The sequence below is a fragment of the Macaca nemestrina genome, chromosome 12 (assembly GCF_043159975.1).
Source record: "Macaca nemestrina isolate mMacNem1 chromosome 12, mMacNem.hap1, whole genome shotgun sequence".
NCBI classification, from domain to species: domain Eukaryota; kingdom Metazoa; phylum Chordata; class Mammalia; order Primates; family Cercopithecidae; genus Macaca; species Macaca nemestrina.
This window is the reverse complement of record NC_092136.1, coordinates 32,479,931-32,497,086: the sequence shown is the minus strand read 5'-3', so window position 1 is coordinate 32,497,086 and position 17,156 is coordinate 32,479,931. Positions and strand designations below refer to the sequence as shown.

The 17,156-nt window shown below is 40.1% G+C and overlaps 1 long non-coding RNA gene across 2 annotated transcripts in view; it reads right to left on the bottom strand.

Moving 5' to 3' along the window:
- Positions 1-1,478: 1,478 nt before the first annotated feature.
- Positions 1,479-17,156, bottom strand: part of LOC105471519 (uncharacterized) — a 45,468-nt gene continuing 29,790 nt past the window's right edge. For both annotated transcript variants that reach the window (XR_011610702.1, XR_981190.3), the window contains exon 4: positions 1,479-2,031. This is a non-coding gene — a long non-coding RNA (uncharacterized lncRNA). The remainder of the gene's footprint in view (positions 2,032-17,156) is intronic.

The window sequence follows — 17,156 nt, the reverse complement described above, 5'->3', positions numbered from 1 at the left end:
TGCGGCTTCACCATGTTGCCTAGGCTGGTCTGAAACTCCTGGACTCCAGTGATCCACATACCTGGGCCTCCAAAGTGCTGGGATTACAGGCATGAGCCACTGCACCTGGCCATACTATGTCTTGATACTGGCCTAAAACATGCTTTCAGTTCAATATGGGATGGGTTACAAGATTTGGTACTATGGGTTGTTCCTTTTCTGTGGCATAGCTTTAAGTGAATTCCTAAATTTGGCATACCAATGTGTAAATTAAAAAGCACGTTCTGAAGTGAAGTCAAAAATGATCTGGGTTATTGATCATTTTAGGTTATGTATATATCTCTTCTTTAGGTAGGATGAATAATTTAGAGCTGACTGGTTTCAAATTAAAGGAAGATACCATTACCAATTGGTCTATTGTTAAACCTTATCTATTTTATGATGTTAATCAGGAGTCAAGATATTGCTTTACAAAAATATTGTGTCTTGCGTATAATTTACCTGTGGGTAAAGTTTACTATTTTCACCTAAAGTATAGATTTTCTTTTAATTTTACTCCTTAAAGTATTTAGAATAAGGCAACAACAAAAATAATTTAAGACATAGATTAAAAAATAAAGGGCATAGTAGAAAAGCTTTTCTAAAACCACATCCAGGAATACCTTTCACCTGCCTGCCTTCCCACCCATGGTGGCCCAGGCCTGAGGGCATCTAAATTCCCTAAAGTATATGGTTTTTTCCTTGCCTCCAGTCCTTCCTGTTCCTCCTGTTGAATTAGTCTTCTTCACGTCTCAGTCTTCAGATTTCACTTTAACTTCACTTCTACTGAACCAGATTAGGTTTTTTTGTTTGTTTGTTCCCTTGTTTTGAGATAGGGTCTCAGCTCTGTCACCCAGGCTGGAGGGTAGTGGCACCATCACAGCTCACTGCAGCCTTGAACTCCTGGGCTCAAGCAATCCTGCCTTAGCTTCCTGAGTAGCTGGGATTACAAGCACACACCACTGCACCCAGCTAATTTACAAATTTTTTTTAGAGACGGAGTCTCTCTTTGTTGCCCAGGCTGGTCTCCAACCCCTGGCTTTAAGAGATCTTCCTGCCTTGGCCTCCCAAAGTGCTAGGATTATACTTGTGAACCACTGTTCCCGGCCCAGATTAGGGTTTAATCCAATGGACCAGATCAAGTGCCCTTGGTTCTTCCAGCAAGAGCATGTTTGATGCTTTGTTGTGGTTGTGTGACTGCTGGACTTTCTTTGCTGCTGGCTCCTATCCTCTGATAATAGGATTTACGAGTTTTGCTCACTACTGCATCCCCATCATCTCATGCACTGTCTGGAACATAGTATATTTTCATTAAACATTTGGCAAATAATTGGACATATGAAAAAAGTCACAGGGAATATTAAAAAGGTTAAAAACAGGAAAGTATTCATTGGATTTTGTAATAAAGACACAACTTTAGGAGAATTGCAACTTCAGAAGAAAATGACTACACCAACAAAAATTGCTGATATTTTATGAAAGACTGAAATGCAGTAGCTATCATTTTTTACATTTTACCCTCATATGCAGAAAGAGCTCAGGGACCGGGACATACATTCCTCTATCTGGGGCTTGAGATTCTCCAATAGAATAACTGGGGAAGAAAGTACTGTCAAAAAAATTTTTTTTAGCCTGAGGTGGTGTCACACTCAGGAAGCTGAGGCAGGAGGATTGCTTGAGCCCAAGTTCAAGGTTGCAGTGAGCTATGATTCACCACTGCACTCAAGCTGGGCAACACTGTCTTGAAGAAACAAAGTTTCTGTGAGATGCACTCATGAACTAAACACTCTGGTAGGAGGAGTTCATCTACTTGAGGGTAAGGGAAGACTTCGTGGAAACAATAATGATTAGCTGAACCTCAGCGGTTAGGAAGACTTAACAGAGCTGGCTGACGAAGAAGGCATAATGCTTAGTTTGTTTTCAGGAGAATGGTTTCTGCTCCAGTTTTGCCACTAAACTGGCTCGATCCTCAGGCATGCCACGCGAAACCTAATCTGAATCCGTTTTCTCATCCTGAAAGTGAAGTAAGAAACAGTCTTTTAAAGCTATCAGTATTCTTTGATTCTAGATAGACTGGAATGTTGACAGAAATGCAAAGAGGCTCAGCAGCACCAGAAGATCAGAGCAGCAGAATAGTAAGAATGGAAAGGTCTTACTACATTTTTCACTATCTTACAAGATTTATTTCAAAACCATTAAAAGCTATTTTACACATACACACACACCTTAGCCATCTAGTTCATCTTGTGACACTACTGTAAAATTAATTAGAAACATAGTGTCGCCAGTCAATTTTGAAATGCTTAGGGTCTGTATGCACATAGTCTTCATTTTTATATCTCCAACAGCACAAAGTATTTCACTCCATAGGTACTTAATAGGTATGTGTAACATAGATGGGTGAATATATAAATGAGAGTTTACTTGGAATCAGTTTAAAGTGTTCAAGCTGGCCTCTTAAAATAGGTCAAAATACCCTGTTGTCAGTGGTACATTCCCTGCTTTCCTTTTCTTCTTCTTTTTTTTTTTTTTTTTTTCCCCAGAGGGAGTCTCGCTCTGTCGCCAGGCCGGAGTGCAGTGGCACAATCTCGGCTCACTGCAATCTCCGCCTCCTGGGTTCAAGTGATTCTCCTGTCTCAGCCTTCAGAGTAGCTAGGATTACAGGCGCCTGCCACCACCCCCGGCTAATTTTTGTATTTTTAGTAGAGACAGGGTTTCACCATGTTGGCCAGGATGGTCTCGATCTCTTGACCTCGTGATCTGCCCGCCTTGGCCTCCCAAAGTGCTGGGATTATAGGCGTAAGCCAATAGCCAGCCTCCCTTTCTGTCTTTAAGAGAAAGCACCTCTCTTACAGTACCAATTATTTTCATATCACTCTCTAAGTCTCCTCACTCTGCTTACTTCACAACATACCAGAGTCCATTCTCCTAATTTGTATTTTGAATTTCTATTTAATCCATGGAAGTGAATGGGCTATCATCAGAGAGCAGGTATCTTGAAGCAGTGAAGCAACAGAATTCAAAACACTAGCAACAGGCTAACAGAAAGAACCTGGCTTTCGAATGAAGTTTTAAAATTAACCTTGTTTACTTAGACTTTATCAATGACTTAAGAACCATTTGTGGGTCACTTAGTAGATCTTTATAATGTCAGTCCTCCATTGAGTTTATTATAAGATAATATTTGACTTAAGTAGAAGTCAGGAAGTTAGGGTTTTTCATAGTCGACACTAACGTGAATGCATTAACATCATCACAGGAGTTTGCAAACAATCCACTATCAAAAAGATTACACATTAAAGCACCTTTTAAAGGCACTACAAAACAAAAACTTGCTTTAACTGTGCCCGTACTGTTCATGAACAAATATTCTGCCATCCAAATGAGAAATATAAGTCCGCCAGCATGGTGGCTCATACCTGTAATCCCGGCACTTTGGGAGGCCAAGGTGGATAGATTGCTTGAGCCCAGGAGTTCAAGACCAGTCTGGTAACAGGGCAAGACCTTGTCTCTACTAAAAATTTTAAAAATTAGCTGGGTGTGATGGTGCTATTTGGGAGGCTAAGGCAAGAGGATCACTTGAGTCCGAGACATTAGGGCTGCAGTGAGCTATGATCATGCCACTGCACTCCAGCCTGAATGAGCGAGACCCTGTCTCAAAAAAAAAAAAAAAAAAAAAAAAGAAAAGCCATCGCTGTGACTGCTATAGCTGAGAGCCTCACTATTTTTGTCTCCTCAGGCCATAGACTGGGTGGCTTAAACAACAGAAATTTATTTTCTCATAATTCTGGAGCCTAAAAATCCCAAATCAAGGCTGGCAGAGTCAGTTGCTGGCAAACAGCCCTCACATGGCAGAGAGATGGCAAGTCCTCTGGTGTATCTTCTTATAAGGGAACTATTCCCATAATAGATCCCCATCCTCATGACCTCAACAAACTCTAATTACCTCTCAAAAGTATCTCTAAATACTATCACATTGGGGCTGGACAGGGTTGCTCACACCTGTAATCCCAGCACTTTGGGAGGCTGAGGCAGGAGGATCACTTGAGGTCAGAAGTTAAGAGACCAACCTGACCAACATAGTGAAACCCTATCTCTACTAAAAATACAAAAATCAGCTGGGCGTGGTGGCGGGCACCTGTAGTCCCAGGTACTTGAGAGGCTGAGAGGCAAGAGAATCACTTGAACCCAAGAGGCAGAGGTTGTAGTCAGCCGAGATGGCACCACTGCATACCAGCCTGGGCAACACAGCAAGACTCAGTCTCTAAATAAATAAATAAATAAATACTATCACACTGGGGGTTAGGGCTTCAATATAAGAATAGCAGGAGTACACAAACATGCAGTCCATAACAACCACTGACAAGTGTCAGCTACAGCACAGAAAAGGTGAAAGCCTTGCAGACAGTCATCACTGATTGGCTTAAAATTCTCTCTAGTCTATCCAGAAGCAAGAACATCATTTATTTATACTCTTCTCTTCTGCTGTAGGATTTTCAGATGTTCACAGATAACTTTTAGCACAGACAATAAAGACCAGTAGTAGAGACTTTGCCACTGAGCAATATTCTTTGAACTTCACAAAGGGAATTGTATTCTGTCAGTTCCTAAATAAATCTTACCTTTTCCTATCTCTCTCCTCTGTCTTCTTTTTGGTCCAAACCACCATCATCTCATGCCAGGACTACTATAATAATCTCTGAACTGCTGCCTCCCTCTTCCCAACTGCTTTCCTTCAGTCCATTCTCAACAAAGCAGTCTGATTTTCAAACAACTCTGATCATGTGAGTCCCACTGGAAATCCATCAATGCTACCTATTGTTGTTAGGATAAAGGCCAAAACGCTAATGGAAACTTCTACTTTGAACCATCATGGACTAACAGGGCCAGATATATCTTTCTGCTTCATTTAAAAGTGAGGACAAAAGAAGTGAAAATTGTTTTCAAACATTGAACAATGTGCAGCACAGGACAGTAATCTTAAGGGAAACAAATCAGTAGTAAGAAAACAACTCAATTCTTAAAAGGACAAAGGATCTAAGTAAACATTTCTCTGAAGACATACAAATGACCAGCAGGTATATAGAAAAATGATCAGCATTGGTCAGGTGTGGTGGCTCATGCCTGTAATTCCAGCACTTTGAGAAGCTGAGGTGGGTGGATCACCTGAGGTCAGGAGTTCAAGACCAGCCTGGCTAACATGGTGAAACCCTGTCTCTACTAAAAACACAAAATTAGCTGGGCTTGGTGGCCCACACATGTAATCCCAGCTACTCGGAAGGCTGAGGCAGGAGAATCACTTGAACCCGGGAGGCGGAGGTGGCAGTAAGCCTAGATCATGCTATTGCACTCCAGCCTGGGCAAAAAAAGCGAAACTCTGTCTTAAAAACAAAAAAAAAAACAAAGAAAAAAAAAAGGGAACCCTCATACACTTGGTAAGAATATAAATTAGTACAGCAATTATGGAAAACAATATGGAGGTTTTTCAAAAAATTAAAAATGCAGGCCGGGCGCAGTAGCACACACCTGTAATCCCAGCACTTTGGGAGGCCAAGGCAGGTGGATCACTTGAGGTCAGGAGTTCAAGACTAGCCTGGCCAACATGGTGAAACCCCGTCTCTACTAAAAATACAAAAATTAGCCAGGTGTGGTGGTGTGCACCTGTATTCCCAGCTTCTCAGGAGGCTGAGGCATGAGAATCGCTTGAACCCGGATGGCAGAGGTTGCAGTGAACTGAGACCACACCATTGCACTCCAGCCTGGGTGACAGAGCGAGACTTGGTCTCAAAAGAAAAAAAAAGGAAAAATACAACTATCATATGACCCAGCAATCCCACTATTGGGATTATATCCAAAGGAAATGAAATCAGTATGTTGAGGAGTTATCTGCATTCCTATGTTCATTGCAGCATTATTCACAATAGTGAAGATATGGAATCAACTTAGGTGTCCATCAACAAATGAATGGATAAGGAAAATGTGGCATATGCACATGGTGGAATGTTATTTACCCTTAAAAAAGGAAGTCTTGTCATTTTTGACAACACAGACAAACCTGGAGGACATTATGTTAAGTAAAATAAGCCAGGCACAGAAAAACAATTACTCCATGATCTCACTAATAAGTGGAATTGGAAAAAGCTAAACTCTTGGATGCAGAGAGTAAAATGGTGGTTGCTAGAGGCTGGGAGTGAAGGGATTGGAGAGATTTTGGTCAGAGGACATAAAATTTCAGTAAAACAGGAGGAATAAGTTCAAGAGATCTATTGTAATCATGGTGACTATAGTTATTAACAATAAATACTTGAAAATAGGCCGGGTACAGTGGCTTAGGCCTGTAATCCCAGCACTTCGAGAGGCTGAGGCGGGCAGATTGCTTGAGTCCAGGGGTTCAAGACCAGCCTGGGCAGCATGGTGAAACCCTGTCTCTACCAAAATGCAAAAAATTAGCTAGGCATGGTGGTGTGTGCCTATAGTCCCAGCTACTTGGGAGGCTGAGGTGGGAGAATCACCTGAGCCCAGGAAGTTGAGGCTACAGTGAGCCACAGTTGTGCCACTGCACTCCAGCACTCCAGCACTCCAGCACTCCAGCACTCCAGCCTGGATAGCCAGAGTGAGACCGTGTCTCAAAAAAAAAGAAAAAGAAAGAAAATTGCTAAGAGTAGATTTTAAGTGTTCTCATCAGGAAAAATGGTATTTGAGACAATGCATATGTTCAATAGCTTGATTTAGCCACAATGTATACATATATCAAAACATCATGTTGTATACCTTAAATATATACAATGTTTACTTTTAAATACAAAAAACTAAAGGCAGAGATTGTCAAATTAGACGTTTTTTTTTTTGTTTTTTTTTTTGAGACAGAGTCTCACTCTGTCGCCCAGGCTGGAGTGCTGTGGCTCACGGCAAACTCTGCCTCCCAAGTTCAAGCGTTTCTCCTGCCTCAGCCTCCTGAGTAGCTGGGATTACAGGCACCTGCCATCATACCTGGCTAACTTTTGTATTTTTAGTAGAGATGGGGTTTCACCATGTTGGCCAGGCTGGTCTCAGGTGATCCATCTGCCTTGGCCTCCCAAAGTTCTGGAATTACAGACATAAGCCCCGTGCCCAGCCTTTGTCAAATTAGATTTTTAAAAAACTTCGTGCAGCCTACAAGAAACCTACTTTACTAAGAAGATATAAATACTTAAAAGAGATGAAAAAAATATATACTATACATAGTGGGTTGAAGGATGGCCCCCACAAACATATGTCCACATCCTAATCCCCAGAATTTATAAACGTGACCTTAGTTGGAAATAGGTTTTTTTGCAGATATAATTAAGAATCCTGAAATGAGATCTTCCTCAATTATCCTAGTAAGTGGATCCTAACTCTAATGACAAGTGTCCGCATAAAACAGAGACGAGAAGAAGAAATGCAGAGGAGAAGGTGGCGTGAAGGCACAGGCAGAGACCAGAGTTGTGCAGCCACAAGCCAAGAAACACCTGGAGCCACCAGAAACTGGGAGAGGCAAGGAAAGATTCTCCCCTAGAGCCTTTGGAGGGAGTGTGACACTGCGGACACCTTGATTTTAGACCTCTAGCCTCCAGAACTGTAAGAGAAGAAATCTCTGTTGTTTAAGCCACCACATTTGTGATAATGTGTTACATTAATCCTAATCCTACTACCAGGATTAAAGAGAGTCATTTCATAATGATAATGGGGCCAGTGCATCAAGAAAACTTAGTAACAGAGCTCCAAAATTCACGAAGCAAAAACTGATATAAATGAAAGAAGAAAATGGCCGAGCACAGTGGCTCATGCCTGTAATCCCAGCACTTTAGAAGGTTGAGGCGGGCGGATCACCTGAGGTCAGAAGTTTGAGACCAGCCGGACCAACATGGCAAAACCCCATCTCTACTAAAAGTACAAAAATTAGCCAGGCATGGTGGCACACACCTGTAATCCCAGCTACTTGGGAGGCTGAGGCAGGAGAATTGCTTGAACCCGGGAGGCAGTGGTTGCAGTGAGACGAGATCACATCATTGTCCAGCCTGGGCGATAAGAGCGAAACTCCGTCTCAAAATAAATAAATAAATAGAAAGGGGAAAATAACAAACCTACAACTATAGATGGGTATTTCAATATCCCTCTCAATAACTGACAGAACAAGTAGGCAGAATATCATTAAGGATTTAGATGACTTGAATAACACTATCAACTACCTTGACCTAATTGATGTTTATAATATGCTATGCCCAACAACAGCAGAAGACATTCTTTTCAAGTACACACAGAATGTTTTACCAATATGGATCATATTCTGGGTCATAAAACAAAATTTAATAAATTTTAGTGGATTCAAATCATGCAAGACTATGTTCAGTCTCTGACCACAGTAAAATTAAATTATATTATACAATACCAGAAAACTATGCCTGGGTGTGGTAGCTCACCTCTGTAATCAGAGCACTTTGGGAGGCCGAGGTGGGCGGATCACTTGAGATCAGAAGTTTGAGACCAGCCTGGCCAACATAGAGAAACCCTATCTCTACTAAAAATACAAAAACTAGCCGAACATGGTAGCACGCGCCTGTAATCCCAGCTACTCAGGGGGCTGAGGCACAAAAATCACTTGAACTCGGGAGGTGGAGGTTGCAGTGAGCTGAGATCATGCCACTGCACTGCCGCCTGGACCACAGAGTGAGATTGTTTCAAAAAACAAAAAAAGACAAATAGCTGGAAAATCCCCCAAATACTAGTAAATTAAACAAATTAACCTCTGATCAAAGAAGAAAATAATAAAAGAAAGTAGAAAACATTTCAACTGTATTTAAATGAAAAGATAACGTCAAACTGTGTCAAATGTAGCTAGAGCAGTGCTTATGGGGACATTTATACTATTTAAACCACATTAGAAAGTATAAATTTTATGCCAGTAAATTTGACAATTTGAATGAAATTGATAAATCCCTTGAACAGAAATTATCAAAGCTCATTCAAGAAAAATAAACCATGTGATCTTTTACCCTGCAATCTCCCTGAAATTTCTTCTTAGTTGTAATAGTTTTTTAAGGGTTTGTTTTGTTCTGTTTGAGACAGAGTCTTACTCTCTTGCCCAGGCTGGAGTACAGTGGTGTGATCTTGGCTCACTGCAACATCCGCCCCCTGGGTTCAAGCGATTCTCCTGCCTCAGCCTCCCGAGCAGCTGGGACTACAAGTGCGCACCATCATGCCCAGCTAATTTTTGTATTTTTAGTAGAGACGGGGTCTCATCATGTTGGCCAGGCTGGTCTCAAACTCCTGACCTCAAGTGATCCACCTGCCTCAGCCTCCCAAAGTGCTGAGATTACAGGCATAAGCCACCACTCCTGGTCAAGATTTCTTAGGATATTATATATTAGATCATGTCATTGGAAATACAAATAGGTTTACTTCTTCCTTTCCAATCTGTGTGCCTTTTACTTTATCTTCTTGTCTAATCACCTAGCTAGAACATCCAGGACAGTGGTAAAGTGGTGAAGGCAGATACCCTTGCCTTGTTTCTGATCTTAGGTGGAAAGCATCCAGTCTTTCACCATTAGGTATGACATTATGTTTTGGGCTTTTTGTAGATGCCCTTTATCAGGTTGAGGAAGTTCCCTTCTTTTTTTTTTTTCTGAGACAGTGTCTCACTTTGTCACCCAGGCTGAGTGCAGGGGTGTGATCACAGCTGACTGTAACCTCAACCTCCCTGGCTCAAGCAGTTCTCCCACCTCAGCCCCATGAGTAGCTGGGACCACAGGTGTATGTCACCACACCCAGCAAATTTTTTTTTTGTTGTTAGATTTTTATTAGATATATTAACTGGCTTTTCGCATTTTGTCAAATGCAAAACCCGCAATTACTTTTGTACCAGCATAATACTTGCAGAGACAGGGGTCTCCCTATGTTGCCCAGTCTGGCTTCAAACTCCTGAGATGAAGTGATCCTCCCACCTCGGTCTCCCAAAGTGTTGGGATTACAGGCGTGAACTACCTGTCCCCCTTCTATTTCTAATTTGTTGAGTGTTTTTTTTATTACAAAAGTATTGGATTTTGTCAAATGCTTTTTCTGCATCTATTGGGATGATAGTGTGATTTTTGTTTTTTATCTTATTGATATATTAATTGGTTTTTGCTTTTGTTTTTGTTTAGAGACAGGGTCTTGCTCTGTCACCCAGGCTGGAGTGCAGTGGTGCAGTCATAGCTCACTGCAACCTCCAACTCCTGGGCTCAAGTGATCCTCTCGTCTTGCCCTCCCAAAGTGTTGGGATTATAGGCATGAGCCACTACACCTGGCCTATTAATTGTTTTTTTAATGTTAAATCAACCTTGCATTTTCTGGGATATCATAACGTATAATTTTTTCATGTTGTTGGATTCAGTTTGCTATTATGTTTTTAGAATTTTTGCATTCATATTCCTAAGAGATATTAGTCTGTATTTTTTTTTCTTGTGACATCTTTGTCTAGTTTTGCTATCAGAGTAAACTGCCTTCATAAAAAAAGAGTTTGGAAGTATTCCTTTGTCTTCTATCTTTTGGAAGAAATTTGTGAGGAACTGGTATTAATTTTCCTTTAAATGTTTGGTATAATTCAGCAGTGAAGCCCTCTGGGCCTGGACTTGTCTTTGTAAGTAGTCTTTTCATTACTAATTCAATATATTTGCTTGTTGTAGGTCTATGCAGATTTATTGAATATTTATGTATATTCAGTCTATTCTTCTTAAGTCAGTTTCCATAATTTGTGACTTTCTAAAAATTTGTCCATTTCATCTGCATTGTTTGCTAGGGCTGCCATAACAAAATATCACAGCCTGGGTATTCCAAGGAACCAGCTTTTAGATTCACTGATTTTCTCCATTGCTTTTCTATTCTGTTATGTTTCATTAATTTCCAATCTATTACTTCCTTCTCTTTGCTTGTTATTGATTTAATTTCCTGCTCTTTTTTTTTTTTTTTTTTTTTTTTTTTTTGAGACAGGGTCTGGCTCTGTTGCCCAGGCTAGAGTGCAGTGGCACGATCTCAGCTAACTGCAACCTCCCACCTCAGCCTCCTAAGTACCTGGGATTACAGGCATATGCCACCATACTTGGCTTATTTTTGTATTTTTTATATAGATGGGGTTTTGCCATGTTGCCCAGGCTGGTCTCAAACTGGAGCTCAAGTGATCTGTCCACATTGACCTCCCAAAGTGCTAGAATTGTAAGTGTGAGCCACCACACCCAGTCTTTGCTGTTCTTTTTCATGTGTCTTAGGGTAGAAGATTTGAGATTTTGTTTTGTTTTTTTTTAAGAGATGAGGTTTTCCTCTGTCTTCCAGGCTGGGTTACAGTGGTTCGATCATAGCTCACTGCAGCCTCAAAATCCCTGGCTCGAGTGATACTTCCAACTCAGCCTCCCAAGTAGCTAAGACTACAGGTGTGTGTCACCACGCCCAGGGAGTTTTGTTTTTTTTTTTTTTTTTTTTTTTTGAGACAGAGTCTCACTCTATTGCCCAGGCCGGAGTGCAGTGCTACAATCTTGGCTCACTGCAACTTCAGCATCCCAGGTTCAAGCGATTCTTGTGCCTCAGCCTCCCAAGTAGCTGGAATTACAGGTTTGTGCCACCATGAGCAGCTAATTTTTGTATTTTTAGTAGAGACAAGGTTTTGCCATGTTGGCCAGGCTGGTCTTGAGATCCCGGCCTCAACAGATCTGCCTACCTTGGCGTCCCAAATTGCTAGGATTATAGTCGTGAGCCACAGCGCCTGGCCCCAGTGACTTTTTTCTATAGAGACAGGGTCTTGCTATGTTGCCCAGGTTGGTCTTGAATTCTTGGCCTCAAGTGATCCTCTTGCCTTGGCTTCCCAGAGTGCTGGGATTACAAGTGTGAGCCACTGTGCCTGACTTGAGATCTTTTTTAGTATAGGTATTTAATACTATATTATAACTTTTCCTCTAAGCACTGCTTTACCAACATCCCAAAAGTTTGGGTGTGTTCATTTTTCATTTTCATTTTCTCGGAGTATTTTCTGACTTTCCTTTTCATTTCCTCTTGGATCCATAGGTTATTTAGGAGTTTGTTGTTTAATTTTCACATTTCACATATTTATGAGCGTACCAAGTATTTTCCTGCTATACATTTCTAATTGTATTCCATTTTGGTCACAGAACGTGCTTTAAATTACTTCTCTCCATTTAAATGCATTCAGGTTTCTTTTATGGCCTAGAATATCCTGAAGAACCATGTGGACTTGATAAGACATATATTCTATTGTTGGACAGAGTGTTCTATAAACATCTATTAGGATAGTTGGATATAGTATTGTCCAACTCTATGTACTTATAGATATTCTGTCTAGTTGTTCTATCCATTATTGAAAGTGGGAGCAATGAGCTATGATCATGCCACTGCACTCTAGCCTGGGCAATGCAGCAAGACCCTGTCTCTTGAAAAAAAAAAAAAAGAAAGTGGGTATTGAAGTTTCCAACTAATGTTGTTGAACTGTCTATTTTTTCTTTTATTTTTGTCAGGTTTTTTTTTCTTTCTTTTTGAGACAGAGTTTTGCTCTTGTTGCCCAGGCTGGAATGCAATGGCGCAATCTCAGCTCACTGCAACCTCCACCTCCCAGGTGCAAGTGATTCTCCTGCCTCAGCCTCCCGAGTAGCTGGGATTACAGGCACATACCACCACACCTGGCCAATTTCTTTCTTTTTTTTTTTTTTTTTTTTGAGAGACAGGATTTCACTATGTTGCCCAGTCTGATCTGGAACTCCTGACGTCAAGCAATCCTCCTGCCTTGGCCTCCCAAAGCACTGGGATTACAGCCATGAGCCACCATGCCCAGCTGACATTTTTTGGATTTAAAGTCTATTTTTTCTTATAGCAATATAGCTACTCCAGCTTTCTGGTAGTTGCTGTTTCTATATTTGTCCATCTTTTTACTTTTAATACATTTATATATATATATATATATATTTTTTTTTTTTTTTTTTTTTTTTTTTGAGACGGAGTCTCGCTCTGTCGCCCAGGCTGGAGTGCAGTGGCCTGATCTCAGCTCACTGCAAGCTCCGCCTCCCGGGTTCACGCCATTCTCCTGCCTCAGCCTCCCGAGTAGCTGGGACTATAGGCGCCCGCCACCTCGCCCGGCTAGTTTTTTTGTAGTTTTAGTAGAGACGGGGTTTCACTGTGTTCACCAGGATGGTCTCGATCTCCTGACCTCGTGATCCACCCGTCTCGGCCTCCCAAAGTGCTGGGATTACAGGCTTGAGCCACCGCGCCCGGCCTACATTTATATTTTTAATCTGTCTCTAGTAGACAGAATATAGTTTGATCATATTTTTTATTCAGTTTGACCACCTCTATCTTTTTTTGGAATGTTGAATCCATTCACATTTAATGGTATTATTGATATATTTGCTTCTTCCTTTTTTTTGTTTTCCCTAAATCTCATGTCTTTTTTCCTTTATTCCTTGTTATTTTCTTTTACCTTAAGTAAATATTTTCTAATGTAGCATGTAAATTTCTTTCATTATTTTTTCACTATAGTTTTTGTGTTTAGTGATTCCACTAGAGTTTGCCATAATCAGTTTCAGATTTATACAAGCTTTATTCTAGTGATATACAGAAATGTTACTGTTATATAGCTCTACTCATTTTCCCCACTTTTGTAATATTACTGTCACATATATGTTACATCTCAATGTAACAAACCAACAATACATTATTATAATTATTACTTTACCATCTGTAGTCATTTCCTTAGCCCAGTGCAGCTTTGTTCACACATATCTCCTTTTGCTATTAATGGCAAATATAATTCATATATATTACATTTCTGTATGTTATAGGCCCAAGAATACATTATATACATATTACACAATTGCTGTTTAAATCATTTAACAGAAGAAAGGGAAATATGCATTTATACTGTCTTTTTAAATTATATAATTACTTTTACTGGTACTGTTTATTTTGGGGTGTGAATTTGAATTATCATCTGAGATCATTTGATGTCAGCCTGAAAAACTTCCTTTAGTATTTCTTGTAAGGCAAGTCTGCCAGCAACAATTTTTCTCAGCTTTTGTTTATGTGAGAAAGTACTTCACCTTCATTTTTGAAAGATGGCTTTTCTAGATATAGAATTCTCAGCTGACTTTTTTTCTTGAGTACTTTGAATATATTATTGTCTCACTACTTTCTGGCCTCAATTGTTTCTGTTGAGCATTCAGCTGTTAATCTTACTGAATTTTTCTTGGAAGTAACAAGTCATTTTTCTCTTGCTGCTTTCAAGATTTTCTCCTCGTCTAAGACTTTCAGCATATTTAATATGATGTATCTGTGGATCTCTTTTTATTTATCCTGCTTGGAGTTAACTGAGCTTCCTAGTTGTGTAAGATTTTTATTTTGGGAAATAAAATTGATTTTATTTTATTAATCATTAATTAATTTGGGACGCTTTCTCCCTTATTTTTTCAAATATGTTTTGTTCCTTTCTATTACATGTATGTTGCTGTGTTTAATAGTATCTGATATTTCTCTAAGGCTTTCTTCATTTTTTAAAATTCTTTTTTCTCTGTTTTTCTTCATGCTGCATAATCACTATTGATCTATCTTCAAGTTCACTTATTCATTCTTCTATCAGCTCAAATGTCGTGGTGAGCCCTCTTGTAAGGTTTTTTTTTTCAGTTATTGTATTTTTCAATTTCAGAATTTCCATTTGGTTCTTTCAAAATAATTTCTATCTCCTTATTAATATCCTTTATTTGAAGAAATACTCTCACTATACCTTCCTTTGCTTCTTTAATCATGGCTTCCTTTAGTTCGATGACTATATTTGAAGTATTCTTCTGATAAATCTGACATTGAGTCATTCTCATAGACAACTTCTGTTGCCAGCTTTTCCTCAAGGCATGAGTCATACTATTCTTTTTGTTGTTGTTGTTTCTGCATTCTTCAAAAGTTTTCATTAGAAATGACGTTTTAGATATTATTGTAACTATATGTATAGTAGCTACATATATATTACTGTAGCCGTATATACGTGTTGTACACATATATATGTTAGAAATATGTATCTACGTGTGTGTGTGTATGCATATATATGTTATAACCCTGGGTACTGTCATTCCTACTGGATTATTTGTTTATCACTGGCTGGGTTATTTCAGTGCAGTCCTCTCTGCCCTTCCCTCCAGTATTGAGCCTCTGGAGCAGCTCCTCAGGGAAGTGCAGTTTTGGGTATGTCCACAGTCACTGTACGATGACAGCTGCTTCGGCAGGTCTCTCTGCCTCTCTTCCACTGACTACATCTGGGTGTTAACTCCACTAATTACTGTGTAATTGCTCTATCAATTTCAACAATGGGTTGGGGCATAAACTGTTCTATAAATTAATCCAATCAAGGCTCATTTGAAGAAATAGTTTCTGAGGAATACTTTCAATGCTTGATATTTGTTCTGACCCTAAGAGGGCTTCTCCCAGCTCTCTTCTTGTTCTCATCTAAAAACTAGGCAGTCCACAGTTTAGCCTGTATCTTAAATCTCTTTCCAATTGCCTTTCACCACAACCTGCACTGTTCTCATGAATGCCCTAGCCTTGATCTTCTCCATGCTCTGTTGCAAATGAAGACAGTTCCATTCTGAAAAGATTGGTAATCATCATTCTTATGAGCTGCCTGAGCCCAGGCTCTGGAATCAGGTATGGGGATCATAGCAAACTTCTCACTGAGTGACATCCCTCCTCTAGGGGCTAGGTGCTAGTTGAAGGGAGGAGGAAGTAGCAAGGGTCCTCTAAGTTTTCCTCTCCTGTCATGGAACCACTGCTTTACAAGCCAGAGCAAAGATGATGAGGGAACCCAATATTTGCAATATGTACACTCAAGAGTAGAGCCTCTGTTACATGAGTGGGAGCTCAGCAGAAGAAGGGAGTGCCTACCTCTCAACCCTGCTTACCTAGGACTTTGCCTCACAACAGGTAGTTGGAGGCTGAATGAGAAATGTTGATAATCTGCTCTTCCCAGGAATAAAGTTATCCCAGTAGGAGCTTGTGGGGCAATGAGTCCTGTGTTCTTGGATGCAGCAGTCTGGAGTAGAATCCCTGCCTTGCTGAGCTGGGAGGAGGGGGAAAGGAGTAGTCTAGTTCAATACAAACTCTCACCTTTCTCACCCAATTTTCGGACATTTTCTTTTCTTTTTCTTTGCAAGACAGGGTCTCACTCCGCCGCCCAGCCTGAAGTGCAGTGGTGTGATCACAGCTTACTGCAGCCTCAACTTCCTGGGCTCAAGTGATCCTCCCAACTCAGTCCCACAAATAGCTGGGACTACAGGCATACACCACCACGCCTGGCTAACTTTTTATTTTTTTATTTTTTGTAGAGACAAGGTCTCCCTGTGTTGCCCGGGCTGGTGTTAAACTCCTGGGCTCAAGCGATTCTCAGCGTCCCAAAGTCCTGGGATTATAGGCATGAGCCACCATGCCTGGCCCAGACATTTTCTTGAATAGATGTTTCTTTACTTGTTGTTTGTCCTTAGGACTATCTCCAGAAGCTTTAAGTAGTTGTCATTTAGAAATAATTTTTGGAGCATAGTAGCACATTCTTGTGGTCCCAGCTATTCAGGAGGCTGAGGCAGAAGGATCACGTGAACCCATGAGGTTGAGGCTGCAGTGAGCCACAATTGTGTCACTGCACTCCAGGCTGGGCAACAGAGGAAGACCCTATCTCAAATAAATAAATAATAAAAATAATTTTTGCCAGTTCCACCGAAGAGTGGGCCAGTGGAGCTCCACTCAATGTCATGATGAAACTCAATCTCCAGCTGCTATGGTTTTAAAATGTATGTTATTATGTAAAAAATGAAATGGTCTATATTTTATATAACTGTAAGGGTCTTTGCACCATCTCTGTATGTGATAAAAATAATATCTAATACATATATAATTAAATTAATATAAATAATATAGTTTCTATATGTAATAAAAAGAATAATTAAAATTTATATTATGTTTTTGGTGGCATTATATATAAAATAGCAGAAAATACATTTTTTTCTTTTACTTTTTATTGTCCCTTGGTCCTTCTTTTCAGTTCTATTTTTTTCTTGTTACATGTAGTATTTATAAATATTAAACTTAATAGAAACAGAGTCTGCTTT